The following is a 22,522-nucleotide window of genomic DNA, read 5'->3' as shown; positions in this document are numbered from 1 at the left end:
TGTGACGACAGACACCACTATATGAGCGCAGATGAAAGGATAGTCTCTCAACACTGAATGGAAACAAACAGGCTGCAGGGCTCAAGCTTACCTCGGACCCCCACCTCCACGTCACGTTCTCTCTCCAGCAGTCATAGGGGAGTCCTCCAGATCATCAGTCAAGCATGCACCAAGGTAAGGCCAAGATATAAGATGCACCAAGGTAAGGCCAAGATATAAGATGCTCTGGTGCTTTGGAGTTTGTTTCAATAATTTAAAGTTACCTGAACATGCAAAAACCCAAATAAGCAGCACAAAGTACCATCCCTGTTTGTTTATTGATTTTGTCTGTGTTGTTAATTCATGTTGTACAAAACTGCTTGATAATGACAGCACATTTTCAAAACTTCAAGTACTGCTTCATAAAAAATTGTTTCATTTTGTCCACGGAAGACAAGGGAGGCGATAATACTACTCTGCAACACACCGCAGAGTCATGCACACAAACACACACACACATAAAGCATATAGCTTGTGTATGGAATATAACATAAACTCAAAGTCACATGAGAGCAATAGAGCAATTTACAGTCCCTGAATGTTTCTGGGACTTTCCTGGAGCCTGACTGCAGCACATGGATTCAGATAGCATCGCTGTTTTCCAGAAATGTTGGCTGCAAAGGGTAGCTGACGAAAAGTACACCCAGTAACACATTCTCCCATGATAACTCACTGCACTTACTCATCCTGCTGGGAGATATGTTCATTTGGTTGAACAGTGTTTGTGTCTTGGGTTAAAGATTCAGCATTTTGGTTTGTTTGTGCTGTTGCTGTTTGGTTTGTCTGCTGGTTATTCTTTCACAATGTAATTTTTCTTATTATTGTAACCAATATGGTATTTTCCAGCTTCCTGGAAAATTCACTTCTCACCCTGTCAGGCCGTAAAGAATGTTGTCTCCATGTCACACATGAAGACAGCAACCTCACCTCTCCTCATACCCCACCATATAAGTGCACTGGGAGAAGATGACACCAGTGGATGTGAACCATATTTTCTTTAACACCCAGCTTCTTCCTCATGCAAGTCCCCCAACAAACAGGTAGGACTATTCAGAGCAGCAATCCAAAGTAAGGGTAAGATGTACATGCAGTGCACAGAGGCAATGCACAGGGTGTGCTACGTGCAGATTGTTCTTTTTTTATCATCATTAGCATCAACTTTAACATCATTGATATGATCATCAATAACAAGAATATCGTTGTGTGAAGAGGTGTTCATGAAAGAACTGGATCTTAGCTTTTTTTGAAAACGTGGAAAGGGACTCAGCTAGTTGAGTTTGGTAACTTGTACCAACACTGTAGGACTACAGGGGAGAAGAGTTTAGCTCGTGACTCAGGGCCCTGTTGTGATGGGATTACCTGGTGCCTTTCAGAGGCAGAGTGTAGTTGGAGAAGGCAGGTGTAGACCTAGATGAGGCTGGGGTATTTTTTGTTGATATTAAGTGAGTGATGGGGTTTCTAATATCAATATGAGCAGCTTATAGTTAATATATTGAGGTTAAATGTTCTGCATACATTGGCATAATTTGGGGCACGGCAAGTCAGACAGTAAGGCGAGTTGTAGCAGTTCTCCAGGAGGCTAAAAGCCCACCTTAGATTCACATCTTTGCCTGTAGATCTCCCAAAAATTAGTCTGAATCATTATTTCCAACTTGTTGCCCACCATCATTGGGCTTCAGAGCATCACCCTTGAAATCAATGGGTGACATCACAGAGACTACTTTAATGTAAAATGCAGCCTATGGCTGGGAGCCAGTGAGGGGCTATGAAGTGACACATTCAGTTTTGGACCAGTAGAAGAATGGTTGTGCTGCTGTATTCTGGATCATCAGCAGAGGTTTGAATGTGCCTTCAGGGAGGCCTGCAAGTGGAGAGTTGCAGCAGTCAGTGCGTTATGTCAGATCTGAACTAATCTAATGTCTACTGTGGCTGTATAAGGAGGACTAACACAAATCACACAAAAATGCAATTCATAACGGAGATAAATGCCCTGAATCTGGGTTTTAAATGAAATCACATATTTTTGGCTCTAGATTTGACCAGGCTCGGGAGTGCAACAGCCAAAGACATACTTTGGAAAAACAACAACGAGGTACTGAAAGTGAAAAATGAAACGAGTTACATCCAAAAACCTTACAGCCTTTGTCAGCAGATTTGTGTTTATATTAATGAAATAACAAAAAAATGTTTTCCAGGCATGAAGTTCAACTCTCTACTCAAAATCCAGCCGGTGAGATTTATTGAAGGATTTTAGGCAGTTTTAAGGTTAAAACTAAGAGCAACCTCTTCAAACACCCCCCTGTTATTTCACCTCTCACCCTCTCATTGTTCCCCCCAACCTCAAAGACATTCCCGCCACTTACATTCTGACTTCATTCAGTGACTCAGACGGTCTGAAGCTCTCCTGTCATTTTGAAGGTATGATAAAAAGAAGGGAAGACATGAAAGCTAGACGAATCACTCCAGAGAGTTTCTCTTTGCACAGAAACACATTCTGCTCATCAATACAAAGCTCTGACTTCTAACAGACATAGACACGCAGAGAGTGACATGTAGGAAAACAAGGCAGCACAGCGGGACTTTTGATCCTGTCAGAGTCCATCACACGAAAAGTTACTTTAACAACCAACATTTTTCACTTGTCAGTTTTCACTTTACACTTTCTGTACACTTCTCTCTTGATAAGGTCTGTCATTTTTTAGATGCCCCTGTTGTTTGAATGGGGGAATCTTTTTATTTTAATTCATCACTGCAGTCATACTCTCTTTTTTGCCACAGGGGAAACAGTATTATTGGTGCTTTATTCAAAATCCAGCACGAATGAAGAGATGAAGATGGAGATCTCGTTTTATTTTATTTTCCTCAGCAATCATCCCACTGGTGAAGAAATTATGGCATTTAATCATGGAGGGAAAAACAATTCAGATTGGATTACTTTTTCTTCCCTCTAGACCTTCTTCTGCTCACTAAAGTCTACAGATATCCCTCTGATTCTTCTTACCCCTGGCTGCTCTGCTTCTCTCTGCTCATATATTCCGCTGTCCAGCTTCAATTTCAACAACCTCCCTCAGAGCTTTAGCAAACCCATAGCACTAGACAGCAAATGCAAGAGGTGTGAGGTACACCTTGCTCACATAGAGCTCAGTCGAGCATTTCCTCCACGTTATCTGCTTCGGTTTGATTGTCATATCTCTACAGAGCGAGGATGAGCCCATCAGCCAGCATGGAGGATCCCTGCTGCTGATGCACCCTGCTTCCTAAATGTGAAACTGATTTCAGGAAGCTCACAGATATGGTGGTTGGCTGGTGGCGGCGTCACACTTGTGATATAGCCCGTGGGTCTTCTGTCGGCCAACAGTAACTTAACTCAACCTCAACACATCAAACCCAAACTAATGCGGAATATTACAAATATTTTCATAAAAAAATCTGCACCTGCATTAAAGTGAACTCTTTCACCTCATTCCCTCCTTCTCGCCCCCCCCCCCCCCCCCCCTGTCTTCACCTCCTCCTCCTCTTGATGGCTTGCTACAGAGATTTTTCGAGACTGACAAAGACTGCGCTCAGACTATGGGTGTCAAGGGCTGTTTTACATCCCATTCAACCTTCCCAAAATCAAAGAACTCTCATTTGAGCCTCTTATTTGAACTCTTATTAGATGCAAATTTTAGGCCAAGATTATCCAGTGTGAGGTTTACAGATCCAGTTTTTAAACTCTTTAGCGGCTAGTACACTTAACAGGGAAGCCTCAATCTTATCACACTTTTACAGAATTTATCAGTGCTAACTGAGCGAGACCACAACAGTCCATAAAAATAACTTGGCAAGGACAGTGAAGTTGATAGTACTGTCAAACAACAGAAAATGGTCTAGCACTTTTGGCTTACATTAGGTAGCATGCTACCGTTGACAGAAAACTAAATCTCACCTTCAGTTTTTGATTATAAGTACCCAAAAGTGTGAGCCATCATGAGCCATATTTTTCATGTCCTTAACTCTACTTGGGACTACAAAGAGGGAAATGTGTTAAACGTCTCACTATGTAAGTAATGCGACCATATTTTTGAATCAGCAGGATTTCAAACTCCTGTGGTCTGAGCCTGGCCTCAAGCATATTTCACACCAAGTTGGAGGAGTTCCACTGATGTCTGTCTATAATAAGGCTATAATATTCCTCTGGATCAGTGATTCTCAGGCTCAGCGAGGGGTCCATACTACTGATTCCATGCATGCCTTGTCTCCAGGACGCCTCCTTTTCACATCACACCAGCAACCACGCAACATCTCTCCCTCTGCTCTCCCTCTGCTCCTCTGTAATTCAGTGTTGTGTTTTGTTTTTTCTTTCTCTCTCAGAGCTTGTCTACATGGCTGACGTTGATGAATGCATGTAAAGGATACGCTGCAGGTAGGATACGGTTTCAAGCTAAGCTTGGAGGGAGGGGGAGAGAAAGGGATGAAGGGATAACAGGGAGGGATAGAAGGAGGCATAGTTTATAGATGGGACTTGGGAGGGAGTGGTGGGGGTGTGTGGAGGGTCAGGATGTTTGTCCTCCAATGAGCCGTGACTCTGAGAGAAAGAGGAGGGGAGAGTGGGATGAGAGTGGAGGGTGACAAGAGATGAAGGGAGGGAGATTAACGTAGAGTATCTCAGCTTCTTTACTGACAAGAGAGGCGGAGGTGAAGAAGTGATGATTTAAGGGAGTGTTATTCACCTTGTTATGTAATGATACTGAATAATCTGTTCAGTCCTTATTCAACCTCCGTTTGTTACAGGAAAAACTTTGTCTGTAAACTTGTCTTCTTTGCTGCATGTCAGCATGTAGCTGTGAGTGACAAAAACCAACCACCACACCGGGAGAGAAATAGGAGTTACAGATTGTGTGTACTATGTGTGTGTGCGCATTTAAGTGTGAGTGTGAGTGTGAGTGTGAGTGAGAGAATCTGTGCAGGGGATGTTTCTCTAAGGGCAGGAACAGGGCAAAGGGAGTGTGTCCATGAAGATGTGTAAACAGACAGACAGACAGACAGACAGACAGACAGACAGACAGACAGACAGACAGACAGACAGACAGACAGACTGACTGACTGACTGACTGACTGACTGACTGACTGACTGACTGACTGACTGACTGACTGACTGACTGACTGACTGACAGACAGACAGACAGACAGACAGACAGACTGACAGACAGACAGACAGACAGACTGACTCACTCACACACGTCGCTTCGTGCTGAGGTATTTATAAGTCCTGAGACCGGAGATTCTCCTTGAGGGAAAACTCATTCCAAAATAATTATATTCATGCCTACACACACACACACACACACACACACACACACACACACACACACACACACACACACACAAGATTAATAAACAAACACAGTTCTCTTTCATAACAAGCAGTATTGCACACAACAGCATGGAAGTAGTCAAATAAAGTATAATGCATAATAATGGTGATAAAAGTAAATCCATTATTTCTCAGACTGTAATCACTCCGTGAGTGATAACAGCTCAGTGAGCTCATTTTAGGAAGGCTGCAGAGTTAACCGTTATCATGGATACAGCTCAGACTGTGAGTGTCGAAGATAATTTTCAACAGATGCAATATAAATCATTAAAATCATTTCTTAGTCAATGCTTGATGCAAAAGGGTTGATCGATTAAGTTAGTAGCCATGTAATATGCAGAATAATGTGTAGTGATCGGTTACAGCAGAGGAACCCCTTCAGGCTGAGATAAGACTCCTCTACCCTGTCTGGGTGTCTGTTACAACAATCTGCATACTCACCATCATAACACTTGAAGTGGTGTTTACTTATTTACTTCGCTCAGTCTTTTTTAATTGGTGGGAATAAATAAATGTACATTTGCTGAATGATAATTTTGAAGGACAACAGAAGCGTTCATTCCCTTTAAACTTGGATGTGGGTAGAGTTTTTGTTCTCCTCTGCACCTAGAGATGTGTTCCTTACATGGAGTCTAGAAAGAACCGTCTTATCTCTAAAGCATAAAAGGCTGGTGTTAAAAGTTGTAACGTATGAAAACCCATAAAGGTGCACATGCTCAACAGACTTCACAGTTAAAACAGTGAAAGGAATGCAGAAACAAAAATGAGAATCCCTCCATGGGCAACAATTTTCCACATAAAATCCCTGCATAGTCAGCTTTTTCTTTATTCTTGTTGAACTTATGAAAGTATATGGAAAGTATAATTCATTTAAATGATGTAGATCATTCAGAAATATTTCAGTGGCTTCAGGTCTGAAGCCATAAAATGTAATAAATATAACTTGTCAGCGTAGATTAAGAAGTACCATTTAAAGGGTGTGTGTGTCTGTGTGTGTGCGTTTTCCATTTGCCCTACAGCAAATTAAATTGTCTGTCTACTTTGTTTACGCTAAATAAATGCCTTGGGTTGTTTTGCCAAGGCGCCCTGGCACCTGTTATCCACTAACTCCACTTGGTTCGTTGTATTTGTTTACCCAGTTGCTGATGAAAACACTTGTGGGATGTGTTGCTGCGTTACGACTCCCGACATATTTACTGCAGTGTGTATTCCTCCAAGAGCGAGCACAGTCGCTGTGCGTGTTCTCGTGTACACACATACACTTTCTGAGTCATTCACGATCAAATTTATGGGCCAATATTCCTGTTCAGAGTGGCTATGATACAGTTGTAAATGAGGGGGCTGATGATGAATTGATACAAATATAGATACAGGATGGAGGGAGAAGCCTGATGGAGAGAATGAGATCCCGAAGGAGGCCAAACTCGACCCAAACCTGTCAGTCTCATCCCGGCTGCTCTGCTTTATGCTGGGTTCAACAAGGCTGTGTTTTTCCGTTCTCACGCAACACCTCTCCACACACCCATAACTCTCTGCTACTTAACTACCAGCACTAAAACATCTCTGATTAAATAGCAGGAAGACGACTCCTCATACTGCAGGCTGAGGGAGACAATCCATCCTAAGATTTTTATCCAGCCGGGTTTATTCCTCAGGAATTCCTCAGAAATGCTGATCTGTAATAACTTAAGTGAGTTGCTGTGACTGACGCTGTTGTCATCACTTACTTGGCACAAAAGGATGTTGTGGGTGTTTGATTTATCTGCAGACACATGCCATTTCATCTTTCCTCCACCCTCTTTGTCTCCTCTTGCATTCCTCTCGTCTTTCTCAGCTCTTTCTTACTCTTCCTCTTCCTCTCTTTGCTTGTGTCTTTGATTAAACGTTAAGTTGTGGTTGTGGAATTCGGAACGATTCAAAAAGTGTGGAGCAATATAAACAACGTGAATATTAGAGCGGGGAAATCGCCTCTCATGACGTATGAACGCTGCAAATGGTTTTAGTGTTTAAAAGTTCCAGCAGTCCAATGTCTTTCCCAACTATAATAACACATCACAGAATTCCACTTATTCTCAGAAGAGCCAGGTAATGTGCTGCAGCATCTCTGGCGCTAAGCTGTAGTTCTACAAACATCCCTTTAAGAAGATGCATTGAAGGCCAAACATCACACAGGTCATAAATTCTTTTTAGCACTGAGAACAGATGGAGAACATTATTTTATCTTACAGAAGATAACATGCATGACACATGAGTTTTGTCCTGTAAGAAAGGGTATCATAGCCCTATAATTTTGATTTCACACCTCATTACAAACCCATCAATAAACCATTCACTCTCAGTCATAGCTGCTGGCAGTCATTTGTTCTGATATCTGTATAAAATGACAGATTTAATCTGTATAAAATATTGTTCACTGGTAGTGAGAAAGTTTGTAACAGTGTCAATGGTACAAAAAAGGAGACAGCAAAAAGGGAGACATTGATTTGTGTTCCCCTAGGTTGCAGCTAGAGATAAAATCTCTGTAACGCTGAAAAGCTGTTGTTAAACACGGTCATTCCTTGATTGTGTTCAGAGCTTGATTGCGATTGGTCAACACGTCATTACAGTGATGATATATTTCTCCACAAAAAAAGTATTGCCAAGGAATACCTGCTGCCACACTTAAAGCTAGGGTTGGTAGTCACGGAAAACTAGCATGAATTTGAATGTAGCATTTCCTCAGGACTACGTTATCAGTTGGTGTTTTCCCAGGTTTACTCCGGCTCTAGATAGCGGCTTTTTTTCACTCTTTTTTAAGAACACATTATGTATTGATTGCCATCGGGACATAAAGATAATTTTAACCAGTATAACAAAAAACATCTAAATCTGACTTCCAACCCCAGCTTTAATATCAAATCGATCTTAGAATGGAGTTTGATGCATTTCATCTGTCCCTGCTGACACTGTGGCAAAATGCCAGTATCTGGTAGCATTCTCAAACAGTGAACAACTTAGATGATCTTTTCAGTAGTACATTTAATTTATTTGGAGAGCACTAAAGTTGTGATTGTTGTGGCTGAACGGTCACAAGCAAAGAAAAAAAGACTGAGGGGGAAAACGGCTCAGAAACTGTGAGCACGGTTACAAAACACGAGGAGCTGAATGAGAGAGAAGTCAACCAAATAGAAGAAGACAGACATGAAACAAACACAAAATGTAACACGATACAGGCTTTGGCTGTGTTGAAAGACTGGATGAATGAAAAGAAAATGTCAACAGACTTTTAAAGATTTATAACAGAGAAACAGACTGATGTTTAGACTGTGAATGAAAATAGTAAATGTAATGTATTTGGGCTGGTGGGGGAATAATCCAGTGATATTAGGGACTTTTATCAGTATGAATAAAATTGATTCATAATGTTTATTTGCAAAAACAGATAACTCCCTTTTAAAAAATTTAAAAAATGTTTCAAAAAACATGTTTTTTATATTACTAGCTTTAGGTGTCATCAATCATCAAAGTTGGGTGGCTTTGAGGAAGTCAAAATGACATTACTAATCAGAGGTATCTTAAAAATGTAACTTCATTAAAAATCTATATTAAAAATAAATTCATTTTTTGAAAATGTATAAATACGGGGATATCTGTTTTTGCAAATGAACTCCTCAAATCATTTCCTAAATCAATAAAATCTTCCTTTAATTAATATTTTTTACAACGTGTTCATAACAGACATGCATTTAAGTAAGATAATGTATAGTGAGTGGGCTGTTACAGTTAAAGAGCTCCCTCAGGGTGAGCAGGACGGGGAAACAGGGGATGTAACTGACCTAAAAGGGGTTCTCCGCCACAGCCTGCTCACTCTACATTATCTCATGCATATCTGTCATACCATAGAAGGACAACATATCCTGTGTATCTGTCCATGTGAACTCACAGGAGTCCACCCACAAGCTTCTGCCTCCTAACCCCATTTTTTCTGATCATAAAGGTTTTTGTTTGAAGATGTGTGATTGTTTCACATGCATCATACTAAATGTAAGGTATATAAGTGGTATTTCCCTGTGTAGGTTGTCAGAGCCAACAAATTTCAGTCATGATTAAGGATAGAGATCTCTCCTTCCAAATAAATCATCCAAGTACAACAAACCTGCCGGTATCACTCTCATCCAAGCAGAGTCCCTTAGCGAACCCAAATCTGTGCTGCATTAGCCCTTCCCAACAGCCGCACGTATGTCTTTGTCCAGAGATGTTTGATCCCTGACCTGGATGAGAGTTCTTCTGAGGACATAGAAGTCCACTGATTGAAAGAAGAATCCATGCCAAGGTTTTTCGAAATCTCTTATTTAGGTAATTGTCCAATAAATAAGAAATCATCCTGGATCTTTGGTCATTAAAGTTGATCAGGACACTGATGCACTCATTAAAATCAACCTCACTATGGCATTGGACATTGATTTTTTTAGTGATAGTTGTAATTGCAATCAATTATCATTCACTCTTGGGAAAGTACATTTATTTTCTCATAAAAAAAACTCTACAAAATAAAAGCCCCTCTAAGCACCATTTGGATCAAACTGCTTTTGGTTTCTCAAAACTGTTTTTGCCTTTCCTGCAAAAGCAAATGAAACCCAGGAAGATGAGTCTATTGTTCGTATGAAGAAGGTTGTCTCGCGTGTGGACACCATTCAACAATTTAACAGGATGACCAATTTTGCCAGATCATTCAGAACAACACAATGAATGTTCCAGTAAAAGGTTAATCACAGCATAGGACTGTGAGGTCAGCAACAGGTTAGGCAGGGTGGGTTGCAACAACAAGCCTGCAAGTGTGACAACTAAAGGAGAGTTTATAGTAAATATAATGAGACTGATCTTAGATGGTACCAGAATCCAGGTAGTGTGTTTACTGCTGAACTGGTGTATCACTGAGCCATGTACGCATTCAGGGGCTTCATCCTTCGAAGGCAAGGCAAGGCAAGGCAGCTTTATTTGTATAGCGCATTTCATACACAAGGGCAACTCAATGTGCTTTACATTAAAACATTAAAAGCATTGGAGACATTCAGACAGGCATAAAAGAACACAATTAAAATGATAAAACAGAAAAGAAAAGGAAAATTAGAAATATATTAAAAATTACATTACATTTTTAATTTAAAGGGAGTTAAAATGAGCTAAGATAGGAAGGCAGTGGCAAATAAAAAAGTCTTAGTCTTTGATTTCAAAGAGGTGAGAGTTGGAGCAGACCTACAGCTTTCAGGGAGTGTGTTCCAGATATGTGGTGCATAATGACTAAACACTGCTTCACCATGTTTCGTTCTGACTCTTGGGACTGAAAGCAGACCAGCACCTGATGACCTCAGAGGTCGAGGTGGTTCATAAAGTAGTAGCAGATCAGCAATGTATTTTGGGCCTAAACCATTCAGTGCTTTATAAACCATCAGCAGGATTTTAAAGTCTATTCTCTGACAGACAGGAAGCCAGTGTAGGGATCTAAGAACTGGAGTGATGTGGTCTACTTTGTTGGTCCTTGTTATGACTCGAGCAGCAGCATTCTGTATGAGCTGCAGTCGTCTGATGGACTTTTTAGGGAGTCCTGTAAAGACCCCGTTACAGTAGTCTAGTCTGCTAAAGATAAATGCATGGACGAGTTTTTCTGCATCCTGCTGAGACATAAGTCCTTTAATCCTTGATATATTCTTAAGGTGATAGTAGGCGGACTTTGTAATTGTCTTAATGTGGCTGCTGAAATTAAGGTCTGAGTCTATGATTACACCAAGGTTTCTCGAAGGCCATTGTGAAGTCCAAAGCAGCACATCATATTCGAAGGCCACCTCAGATGGGGCCAACAAATGCATCCTTTTCCTAGCTCAGGGTGGCCCAAAATTTCTTGTAATTATTTGCGCACCAAGTCAGATGATGTCAGACTCTAAAGCCTCTGAGTAGTACGCTGTTAAATGTTGTCATTTGGTTTCAACTCAACAAATGATTTAAAAGACAAATGCCTTGAAAATTGAAATTAACTTCGCAAGGACGATGATAGTGGTTAAGTTCCATCAGCTAGTTAGCCAGCTAGCTACCTGTTTTTAGGCGGCAGGAGCAGTGCTGTTGCACAAACAGGAAATCCTCTGTGGACCAGACCATCTCATTTTAATTCAGCCTGAGCGGTCTACGCAGGCCATAAAGACTTACTCATTCAAATGATCCTTCCCCTCAATTGCAACACAGCTACTGTCTACATTCATGATTCTTGTTTATACGCCTCTTATTTTTACATCAGAAAAGGAAAACTCAAATCATGCTCAATAAAATTTGTAATTCCTCATCAGATGTTATGACACATGCTGCTGCACATTAACTGACTGACACATTGTTACGTACCAGTAGACCATACCCATAGGAAAATAAATTTAGAGAGGAGATCTCAAAAGTGTTTCATTTATGTCTCCTAGACTACAATGAGATCTGTTTGAAAGCGAAACGAGACAATAGCTTATGTCTCCTGTTTCTCATTCTTGCCTCCAGAAAAAAAGTTGCAAAAAGTCTCAGCTTAGTCTCCCTTTCAGTTCAAAAGGAGATCTGGTCAGAATCTGAAATGATTCTCAGGTATTTCTCAAGTGTTGTGACTCCTTTTGAGCTCAGGTGGAGAAATCAGGGAGCTCTCTCAATTGTCTCAATCTAACCTCATCCATTTGTTTTTGTCAGACTCAGTTTTTGAGTCTCAAGTTGAGCTCAGATGGAGCAAAGAAAGAGCCTGAGCTCATCTTTTCATGAACATTTATAGTGCCCTGCAAAATTAAGATTTCAATGCAATTGTGTACAAATTTACAATTATCATTTAAACATTTGAACCACTTCAAGATCAGCTATTTAGATGTGAAATGATCTCTTCTTTGACTTCACATTACGGTCCTTCCTTTACAAGTCTGTTTGGAACAAAACAACTTCACAAAGATTTAGTGGATTTGAGAGAAACTGCAAAAGATAGAGATTTCATATCTCCAGGTATGACCGACCATTTATTTAAAATATGGGCTGCAAAAGGGCTGACCAGATTTAGCCAGATTATTACAATCTAAGCGCCCCACATACAGAGGCTACAGTCCTCATCGCAGGGGTCGCCGGTTCGATTCTGGGCCGGTTGACCATTTCCTGCATGTCTTCCCCCGCTCACTACTCCCCACATTTCCTGTCTCTCTTCAGCTGTCCTGTCAAATAAAGGCAAAAAGGCCAAAAATATGTCTTAAAAAAGAGAAGAAAATTAACCATTAATGAGATCTCTCATTTAAGTCTCAAATAAGACTCAAGTCATGGTCTCAACTATTTCTCCTAGTGAATTTTAGGAGAAACTAATGAGAAATGAATGAGAACAATTTGAAACTTGATTGAGGCTGAAGTGAGAATCTCAATTTTGTCTCCAAAAACTTAGAAGAGAAAGCCTTGAGCAGTAATATTTTCCTCTGGGTATTCAGCAGGGGACAGGAACCTTCTTTATCATTTAATACGGTAACAACACAGCAACCAATTATGTTCCTTATGTTATGTTCCATCCAAGAAGCAACAAGTAAAACCAAACAATTCAGCCTTAATGTTGGAAAAATGTTAATTTACTTACCTGTCAGTAGATTCAGGCTGCTTTTAAATAATACATATGTCAATCTCTCCTTGTTAACAAATCCAGTTCCAGCATAGTTTGTCCCTACAGACCTTCAGTTCACTGTTTTCAGTGTTATCCTAATCTACGTGTGAGCATATCACTTTTCGTACAACTAAAGCTGTGGAGGGGCTGTTCAGACGGCAGTAGCCAGCCTTTATCCTCACAGTGTGACTCATTTAAAACACCGGAAGAAGGAGCAGTATGTTGAAATGGATAGCTCATAACTGCTTCAATAGTCATCTTAGTGTCTAACCTAGCAATGTTGTTCCCAATTGACACAAATACATCAAGAGAATATATAGTTATAAAAACAATACTGCATTATTCAATGTAAGAATATGGGATTTAGATAACAGCCAGGGTCGGCAATGCCCACCCAGCTGGCTCGTCACTGGTCAGTCATCTCAATGAAATATAAGTAACAACAGACTTCACATGAGAAAAAATGTAAGTCCTCAATGCTGTCGCCTCTCCCAAGTGTAATCATCTTTAAGTGAACCACATACATGAGAAGTGTTCTTATTGAAGATTTTGAGCTCTATCGCACGCTTGGAGATATAAATTGGCACCATAAGTGCACAGAAATAAAATGCAAAATCCAATATTCAACCAAGACCACAATCTTTTCCGAACAATAAACAAAAGACCACAATCTTTTCCGAACAATAAACAAGCAGTTTTAGTTCCCTAAACACATTCATATTTTAAACATGCATCAGTTACCATGAGTGATGATTTAAGGAAAAATTTCAACAAAGGATTTTGCTGATTTGCTCACATCAGCATCATGCGCCTTGTTTTACAATATAACCGCTAAATGTCACAAACTCACAAGAATAATTAGCCGACTGTTGCTTTTATATGGAGGCCATTATCACCGACTATAAACAGCCACTGTAGTCGGTCGCCCCTCTCTCTTGGTCAGATTCAGGATCAGTCGGGTTTTACTGGCCTCATGTGCCTCACATACTTCAAACACATGTGCTCGGGTCCACGCAGGTTCTCGAACACTGAAGGTAAATTTCACATGGAGTCAGCGTCCACAGTAGTGAAAAAGAACCAAGTCATATCATCTCAAACACGGGTGGCAGTTATGATCTTAATCATAATTACATTTCTGGGAAATACCGCAGACAACAAAGAGTTTTACTTGACCACATTGCCCCGTGGTCCATATTGTTCACGGTGTTTAAAACAGTTTTCAAACAGTGGTGAGATTTTATTCTTTCATTATCATTGAACTGTTACGTGTTTGTATTCAGGTTCAAAGACATTTTGCAACTTCAATACTTCATCAGCGTTTTTTTAAAAGGTTTTCAGATTAAGATAATGTCTTAAACAGCTCTTATTCGTGGTTTCTCAAAGTCACAAATATGTAATGCATTTAAATAAAAATACAACTTATATGAATCTATTTAGTGTGAGCAGTTTTGTGCCCATCAGATGAAGTTATTTGTTTAAATTGTACATGCATAAATCACATATATAGTGTGTAACTTAAAGGTTTGTTAAATGTCTATTCTTCATAGTTTTGCTTCAAACCTTAGTTGCAATTCCAGTACGTCAACCCCTTTTTGTCTATGAGTCTCAGGCCACACAGAATGACAAATTACTGTCAGACCATAATGAAACGTCTTCCCCCAACAACACAGACCTTGACCAGTTGTTGTAAATGTTGTTGTTTTTCTGTATTTTGTCGTTCTTTATTTGGTTTTCTGAAGTTCTTGTAGATCACATCAGAGGATTTCCCTGGTGTGGAGCCCACATGTACTGTCTCTGCTGAGCACTCACACTCTGGTCATTAGTAAGAATGAGCTTGGGCTTTAATTGTAAAAACACCAGCCCTTGAATCCTGCTGTTTTATGGATCCTGGGTATTTTTATATGACTGGTTTTTAAACATGAAATGGATTGCTTGTGTGCGAATAATCAACACTTGTTCATTTTTAGAGCCTCCGGCCTCTTGGAGGGGAGATTCTTTCTTTTGTTGCTTACTATAACAATGTGTGGCTAAGATAAAGCAGAATCAGAGCCGTTACAGATAATTGATGTTATGTTCTTCATAAAAATCACGGCATCCTTGTGTTTGGGTTTCTGACTTTTACAAATGTATTATGCAATGACTCACACGATACATCGCTTCTGGGGCAAGAGGGAAACACCCGAACATATGTTCAGCTAGGAAAACACGGCATGTTGTTTTCAGCCACACTAATGACAGCAATGTCCAGACTTAAATATGTTTGGAGAAGAAACTGGCAGTCAGTGGAGGATTTGAGATTTAGGTAATCCCCTGATTCTTTGGGGCACACTGGAAGGTTCACATTTAGACAGATATATATTGGTAAGGTCTCCCCAATCTTGCATATACAACATTCATGTTCCCAAAGGGATGAACTACATTAACTTTGGTCAACCCTTCACTTTGTCTCAATCACCACCATCAAAACAAAGTTGTATATGTCCACTGGTATGGTTTACAAGCAGATACCTGTGAAACCAATGGCTTTTTACCAGGCTCAGCTGCACTTCATATTGAAATATAAGCATATTAACTTGCTTAAATAACATGATTAACATTGTTTATATACAATTTTAACATCAGTTTGGGTGGCAAAAAAGGGAGCAAATGTTAGTAACTTTTCATGACAAACTAATGTGCTGAACATTGTTAGCATTTTACACCCTAAATATCAGTTTGTTACCTGACACAGTAAAGAGATACTAGCGAGGCTGTAGCTTGTTTGTCTTACTCAGTGGAGGAGTAAGTCTGGATTCTGTTTGTATGAGGTGAAAGTTTTCTGGACAACTCTTCTTGGCTCAAAAAGAAGCAATTACTTTTTGAGTATCAAATTCTATGCTGAACTTTGTTATACTGTAAATTATACTTCCTTTGCAATGAGATCCTCGAATCAACTCAAAACAATGTGGAAAGAGGCAACAGTCGGGAATTATCCCTCCAAAGTGTTCCAGCGTCACATTATGTGGAGAGGCATCACTCCAGTGTCTTAATGTTTGGAACATCTGAGACGCTATTTGTTGACTGTTAAAACCACACAGTCTCAACAGTTCCTGAAATCAACAACCTCACATTAGCCACTGCTAACCCCAGCAGAACAGAGTTGGCGAACGCTGAGCTTTTCTCAAAGAGGGAAAGAGTCCTAATTTTTTCACTGCATGGAAACATGTCTGTATTAATTTTCTTCATGAAAAGGCTAATTTTCTGCTCAGTGTTGTTTGCCGGGGCCTGGGTGAGAAAGGAGGGGGTAAATTTGACTTTCACACATGTTTTAATTCAGGGCCTTTCCATTAGAACTCTTATGCTGAGGGGAAATTGTTCGCTAGAAAAATAAAGCTCCGGCCATCTGCCTTCTTTCAACTTTCTATAGCGACTTATCTGGAAGTTTCTGAAGGGCTTTTCCGCTGCCATATGTTCGGTAAAAAGTCAACAAGTATGATTTACAGTATTTGCATGACAAACTAGATTTCTTGTTCTCAGAGGCAACTTTGCAAACTTTCCATAGTGGTTTCAGTGGTGCATCTACGCTCACATAGGCTCTCTGTGAGCGGGATGCCTGACACGGGTCCCTGCAGAGCTAAATGATCGAGGACAAAAGTCGAGGGCAGACGGGCCGCCTGCTAGAAAGAAAGAGCAGAAAGGGTTTTATCAGGAAGAGAAAGAAAAGACTCCCCATGCAGATTAATAAAATAACCCCAAGGTTCTTCTATACACAGCCTGATCTGCACCCCCTCCCCTTTCAGAAATACCACACACACACACACACACACACACACACACACACACACACACACATACAGAATATCTGGGGTCTGCCTCACCTGTTGCCTGGCAACACCTGATGGGAAAAAATGCTGGTGGTGCTCCGATGATTAAAATTTCCTGGGTAGCAGTGTTTGATCCCCAGTACGCTGTCAATGTCTCTCCACAGCTTCATAAGAAAGGCAGCTCAGGGGAAGCAGGAGAGGGAAGAGAAAATATAAACTTTCTCACTCTTGTCAAAAGGTGGCTGGCTTTGCTCACAGGCTTCTCCTCTAAGTTTTTGGAGAGTAAAGACCCCCCCTGCTCACCCTCTACTGATGGGGAACTCAGTACTTTCTTTATTTTTCCTCCCCTCTGGTCATATAGTGACTTTTACAATTCTTCAGACGGTCACGTTTTTCTAAAAAGAAGGAGAAATACATCAAATGAGGTCGTCCAGAGGGTCAGACAGAAAGCGGTGGCCTTCTTTAACTGTCCTGAGCTCAGTTTATTTAAAGTGCTGCTGTCGAGGGGGAGAGGGAAGTGGAGACACCGCTTCGGAAGGAATGTGAAGTTAATGCCACGCTCATGGCCAAATTAGTCAGGCCTGCTGAGGGGATTCCTCCCGGGGTCACTTCCACAGTAAAGCAGCACACCCACCCACACACAAACACATATACTGTGGTACATCACACCCACATGAAGGGGATATTTCTGTACTTACACATGCTAATACACACACATAGAGAACAAACAAACACATACAGGAAATGTTGTGCTAACATGCAGCTCACATCCAGACAGTTCATAAAACATGTGCGTGAAAGAACAATCGTGAATGTGTGATTGCATCATCATGAGGTACTGCAGATAAAAGGACTGATTCCCTTCCCAGTACAATAAGCCCTGAGCTACAGCCAGCCACTGGGTAGTCTAGCTTACCATAAGTGTTTCAAACAGAGGGAATCAGTTAGCATGGATCCATTGAGAGTTAACCAAACCAAGGTTTGAAAAAAAACAAGTTTGATGTAAGGCTTATGTTCCAAACTACGTCTTGCCCAGTGCTCTGGTTGATCGCATCTCTGCAGGATGCTTAGCTTCTTCATGGTTTTAACAAGACAAAGACAGGACCATTTCATATAGATTAAACAAAGGAGATAATGTTTAGATAAGGTAGCTGTGCAGGTGTTTTCCATGCTTCAAGTCTCTGTTTTAAGATAAGCTACAGTTTGTCTATTGCTGTAGCTGCATGGCAAATGGATACCAATATCAGAACCCATTAGACTGATAACGTTATAGCCTCCAGGTGTGACCGCCAATTTTTGGGGGATGTCTTGGATAGACCAACGACTGTACACAAAGATTGGCGATGTGACAACTCCCTTAAAGTGAAGCCAAAACATTTGGCGCTCCCTTTACTTAAATGCTGCAGTAGAGATCACAAGGTTGGCCTCCCCATTTTTTCTGTCATTAAAGTTAGTTTTCATTGTGCCGATTTAAGTGTTCAGTTTCCGCGGGTTATGTGACGCTATAAGACTTGGTAAACATCAAGCTTTGACAGCTCTGTTGATCAGTGCAGTTCTCACCAATTCAGTGAGAACGCCTATAAGGCAAAAATATCTCTTTTTATAAATGACACAATGGGAGAGTGATTAGACTTTAATGTGGAATACAGGTCAAGCTGTAGAATCAGTGATAGTTACCCACACCATAGGTTAGGCAACTCTTCTGACCTTCCCTATACAAGACTCTGACCTGTTTTCTCTGTGTGTGTGTGTGTACAGCTGACAGCTCTCGCTCACAGTGATTATCCGTCCTTGTCCACCTTCTCAATCCCAGTAAGTATGAAATGATCCCCTCAGTCACCTCAGTTTACACATAAAATTGCAGCCATGCAAACACACACACGTTTCAGATGAGGATGCACCCCCCGCCCTGCATCACATGCACCTGTCTTGTCCTTGTTTGTACTGTAATCCCTGTGAGTCACCAATCATTTATTCTAACTTGTGAATCCTGTAGTTATGTATGTGTGCTCACATAAGTCTATTTTCATAACATCGTTCACCCTCTACCATCTGTGTCACTGTCTCTGTTTGTTTGCTTCATGCTGAGGGAATGCACAGGTTTGCTTTCAGGATATTTGCAGCTTTACGAGATGCAACCTTAGAAGAACCTGCATGTAAGGCCACAGACTGAGCCGCTATGTTTTCACAGACCACAGTGAGGCACGCGCTATTAATCGCTGCCCTCACTGAGCCCGGCCTAATTCATTAGCTGATGACAGGACAGTGGATCAACATTGTCACTGTCATCTGGGAATTTTATGAGTCATGACCGGAGAATGAACAGTTTGCAGATCACAGACATGAGCTTTGTGGTGTAGCTGTATGTTTGATACTCAGATGATGTTCAGGTTTAAAGGGGTGATTATCTTCATAAGGTTGAGATAAATGGATTAAAGCATCATAATGCATGTCATATGAATACCACTAACATGATAGCTTCTTAACCCTGTGTCTCTATACCACAGTATTTATGAGCTTGTAATGAAAAAAGCCAAGTTAATTTCTGCTAAATAAAAAATCCACAGACTCTATCTCACCCTGCAGTTTTAAATGCATGACTACTAGCAAGCCCTTCCATTTCTTGGCAACACACAAAACTAGGACCTACCAAAGATTTCTGCACCACAGTGCCCAGAGAGAACAAAAACTGTTCAGTGTAGCTTTAAAGCTGCTTCAATCAGTATTAGTGTTTAAAAGGAGATGTAAAACGTGACTGTGCTTGTAGTTTGTAGCGGTTAACCCACTTAGAAAACCATCAACCGACTCTGAAGTTTTCCTCAGCTCATTTCTGTCTCCTCAGTGATGTGGTTAAAGGCTCTTTCCTGTTTTGTTTCACCTACCTGCTCTCATCAGCATCATTTTTGCATGGAAGAAGCAGTGTTTATTACATTTAGCATCTTGTTAGTCACATTTCTGCCTGTGATTGATTATGGTGACATATTGTTTATGCATGCATCCTCATCCACTTTACAAACCCTTGATTCAGTGTATCATGTATCTCAGTGCTGCATTACGAACGCAAAATTCCTCACTCAGCTTTCTTTATGATTTGGTGGATTGGATATCATTAGCAAATTGCAGACAACTGCTCTGGTCTATTTTTATTTACATAGTGATACTGGGAAGATTTCAATCTTAAATCAGTACCCTTTCCTGTTTCAGCTTTACTGGGTACCATTCACAATTGAAAGCTTGCTGTGTACTGAATGTCTCTTGTATCTGTGTTGTTTTTTAATGTGTTTGTGATTTTGTACGGCTGTCACCTTGAAAAGGACATATTTAATATTCCTGGTGAAATAGGCCTACAAGTCAAAGTGGAGACCAAAACAGAGCTAATTATAATAAGAGCATATATTGGACCTATATTCAACACGCAGGTCAAGTTACAAAAAGAACACTAATGTTTCTCTCTTATCTGGTGGATGTGTAAATACGACACTTTTTGTTTGCAGGATTGGTATAAGAAGTTCAAGTGGTGTAAATATGTCAGATGTGTTTACAACTCTGTGTGTGTACCTGTTGTCAATTGAATTCATCTTTCCACTATTTAATATTTCCACTCAGGCACTGAGAGATAATAGCTGGAGAAAGGACTAACTCTATGTTCACTGCATTTTTTCCCAAACTTCATGTTAGCAGAGGTGAGGCTATACAATCCAATGCCCTCTTCACTCACAGCCTAAATTAGCAAAGCTAAAATAGAACAAAATGTGGTGTCATGAAAAAAAAAATTGTAGTGTGCATCCATCCCTGGTCGAAGGGTTTATGCACCTGCCCGACTTCATTTACAGGTGTCGACTGATTCTCTCACTGGACGGTCACAGGGACTGACCAAGTGACCTTAACCTTCCGCACCCCACTGCCACATACACACACATCCAAAGACACACACATTAACTCATACCCCTAGGGCATGGTGGGGCTGGTTCAGACTGGGACACAAAGACGAGCATTATTCTCTGACATCCCTTACACCAGTCTGCTGGCAAGAAGGAGAGGGAGGAGGGAGATGTCATAATTTTTCATAACATTTCATCATAGTATTTTACAATTTTTTTCGCAAACAGATGTTAATTTAACCCTGATAAGCATAACGTTAGATATTAAATTTTACATCTGGTGAGGTCTATTCGAGGCATAACAGAGCTTTTGTTCAAAGTTGTAAAGAAAAATAACTTAATACTTTAAATGAGCACAGCGGGGTCACATGTGTTACTCTAAGACATCACTTACTGTCTGGGTAAAGTTTGGATTGAGCAGTCTGCCTCGGTGGAGGTGACAGGGTTTAAAACAATGCATCAATCTGTGTTATGTCTCACTGTCCCGGTGCTGAGTTAGTGCAGGGCAAACAGGGAAGTATTCCCATAAAGAAAGAAGCCACAGTGTGTTTGCATTGCTTTCCTCAGCACAGTGACTGATGAAAGACCAGAAGCCACAGCGAGGAGAAGCGGCCGACTTGTGCATACTGTTCCCCTCTAAACATCAACACACTGGTTAGACAAATGAGGCTTCAGCCCCCCTTTTACACGGCTCTGCTCCAAACTCCAGAGGCCACAGTGCACTAAACCTGGAGCAGAGTCTCAGCGATTTACACCACTTAGCACTAAAAGTCCAAAACCCTCAGACTACATGAGACTCTGATGATGAATGATCTGAAACTATGATTAATGATGCTCAACTTGCTTTTATTTGTTTCCTAAATGCTTCTTTCGATGGATTCCAAAGTATTTAAGTATCTATTTTTCTCTTTCTATTTCCTCCAGCACAAACAACATCACATGTGGGCTCAGTATGGAAAGGTCAAGTGCCACAGTTTACCATAACTCTCTGATACCCAGGCCCGTCTGTTATGACAACGTGCCTCAAGCTTTTATGGAGCTAACTCCCTCTAGAGGTAATGAGCTGAGTCGCTGCTGCATCAGAGGCTCATGACAGCTGGGGATTTTATTCTCTCTCCACACCAAATGACACTGAAGTTCAAAGAAGAAGAAGAAAGCACAAGGAGGGAAAGTGACCATCTTAGTACCACACTTTAAATCTTCTGTTTCTTAAAAGCTATAAGGTGCATAAAGCAGTCAATGCTGGTACATTTTTATGAAGCAGATCCCTGTCTATTGTATACTTTACTTTATTCCCCAGGAAGAAATGTTGTCTTACAAAATAGTCTTGAAATAAGTCAATTTCCTTGGATAAATTCTGAAGCACAAATTTTGAAAACCCACATCAAATGTAGTCTGTTATTTGAGCCTACTTCACATTACCATGGTAGAAAAAGTATATTTAGGATAAACAGGTGAACTTTCATCTCTCTTTTTTAAAACACAAACTTTTTCTAGGAGAAATCTGAGGGAGCAAGTTGACATCTGAAAAAAAGCATCAGCTGTCATAAATACACTTCTATAACTAATTTTTATTTCATAGTCTCTGCAGAAAATCAAGATAATGACTTAATTCAATATAACGTATTAATATGTTTTCGCTTTGGGAGTTCACTTTCAAACAAATAACTAGGTGTCATTAGTCACTGTAAATGTAAAAAAAGTTTGAAAAGAGGAGCCGTGCTGTAGATGAGTCAACAAACACGTCTGTCGTTTTCCCGTGTAGTTCATTTTAACCATGTCCATTTAAAGCATCAGAGGAAGTACAGTGATGGAC

At 40.5% G+C, this 22,522-nt stretch overlaps 1 long non-coding RNA gene across 1 annotated transcript; it reads left to right on the top strand.

Moving 5' to 3' along the window:
* The first annotated feature begins 965 nt into the window (after positions 1–965).
* Positions 966–21,678, top strand: LOC117822669. The gene is made up of 4 exons (XR_004633238.1): positions 966–1,079; positions 4,393–4,444; positions 18,584–18,637; positions 21,631–21,678. It is a non-coding gene; the product is annotated as an uncharacterized LOC117822669 (long non-coding RNA).
* Positions 21,679–22,522: the final 844 nt, after the last annotated feature.

This window comes from Notolabrus celidotus, chromosome 12, assembly GCF_009762535.1.
Source record: "Notolabrus celidotus isolate fNotCel1 chromosome 12, fNotCel1.pri, whole genome shotgun sequence".
Classification (NCBI taxonomy): domain Eukaryota; kingdom Metazoa; phylum Chordata; class Actinopteri; order Labriformes; family Labridae; genus Notolabrus; species Notolabrus celidotus.
This window is presented reverse-complemented; position numbering and strand designations above follow the sequence as displayed.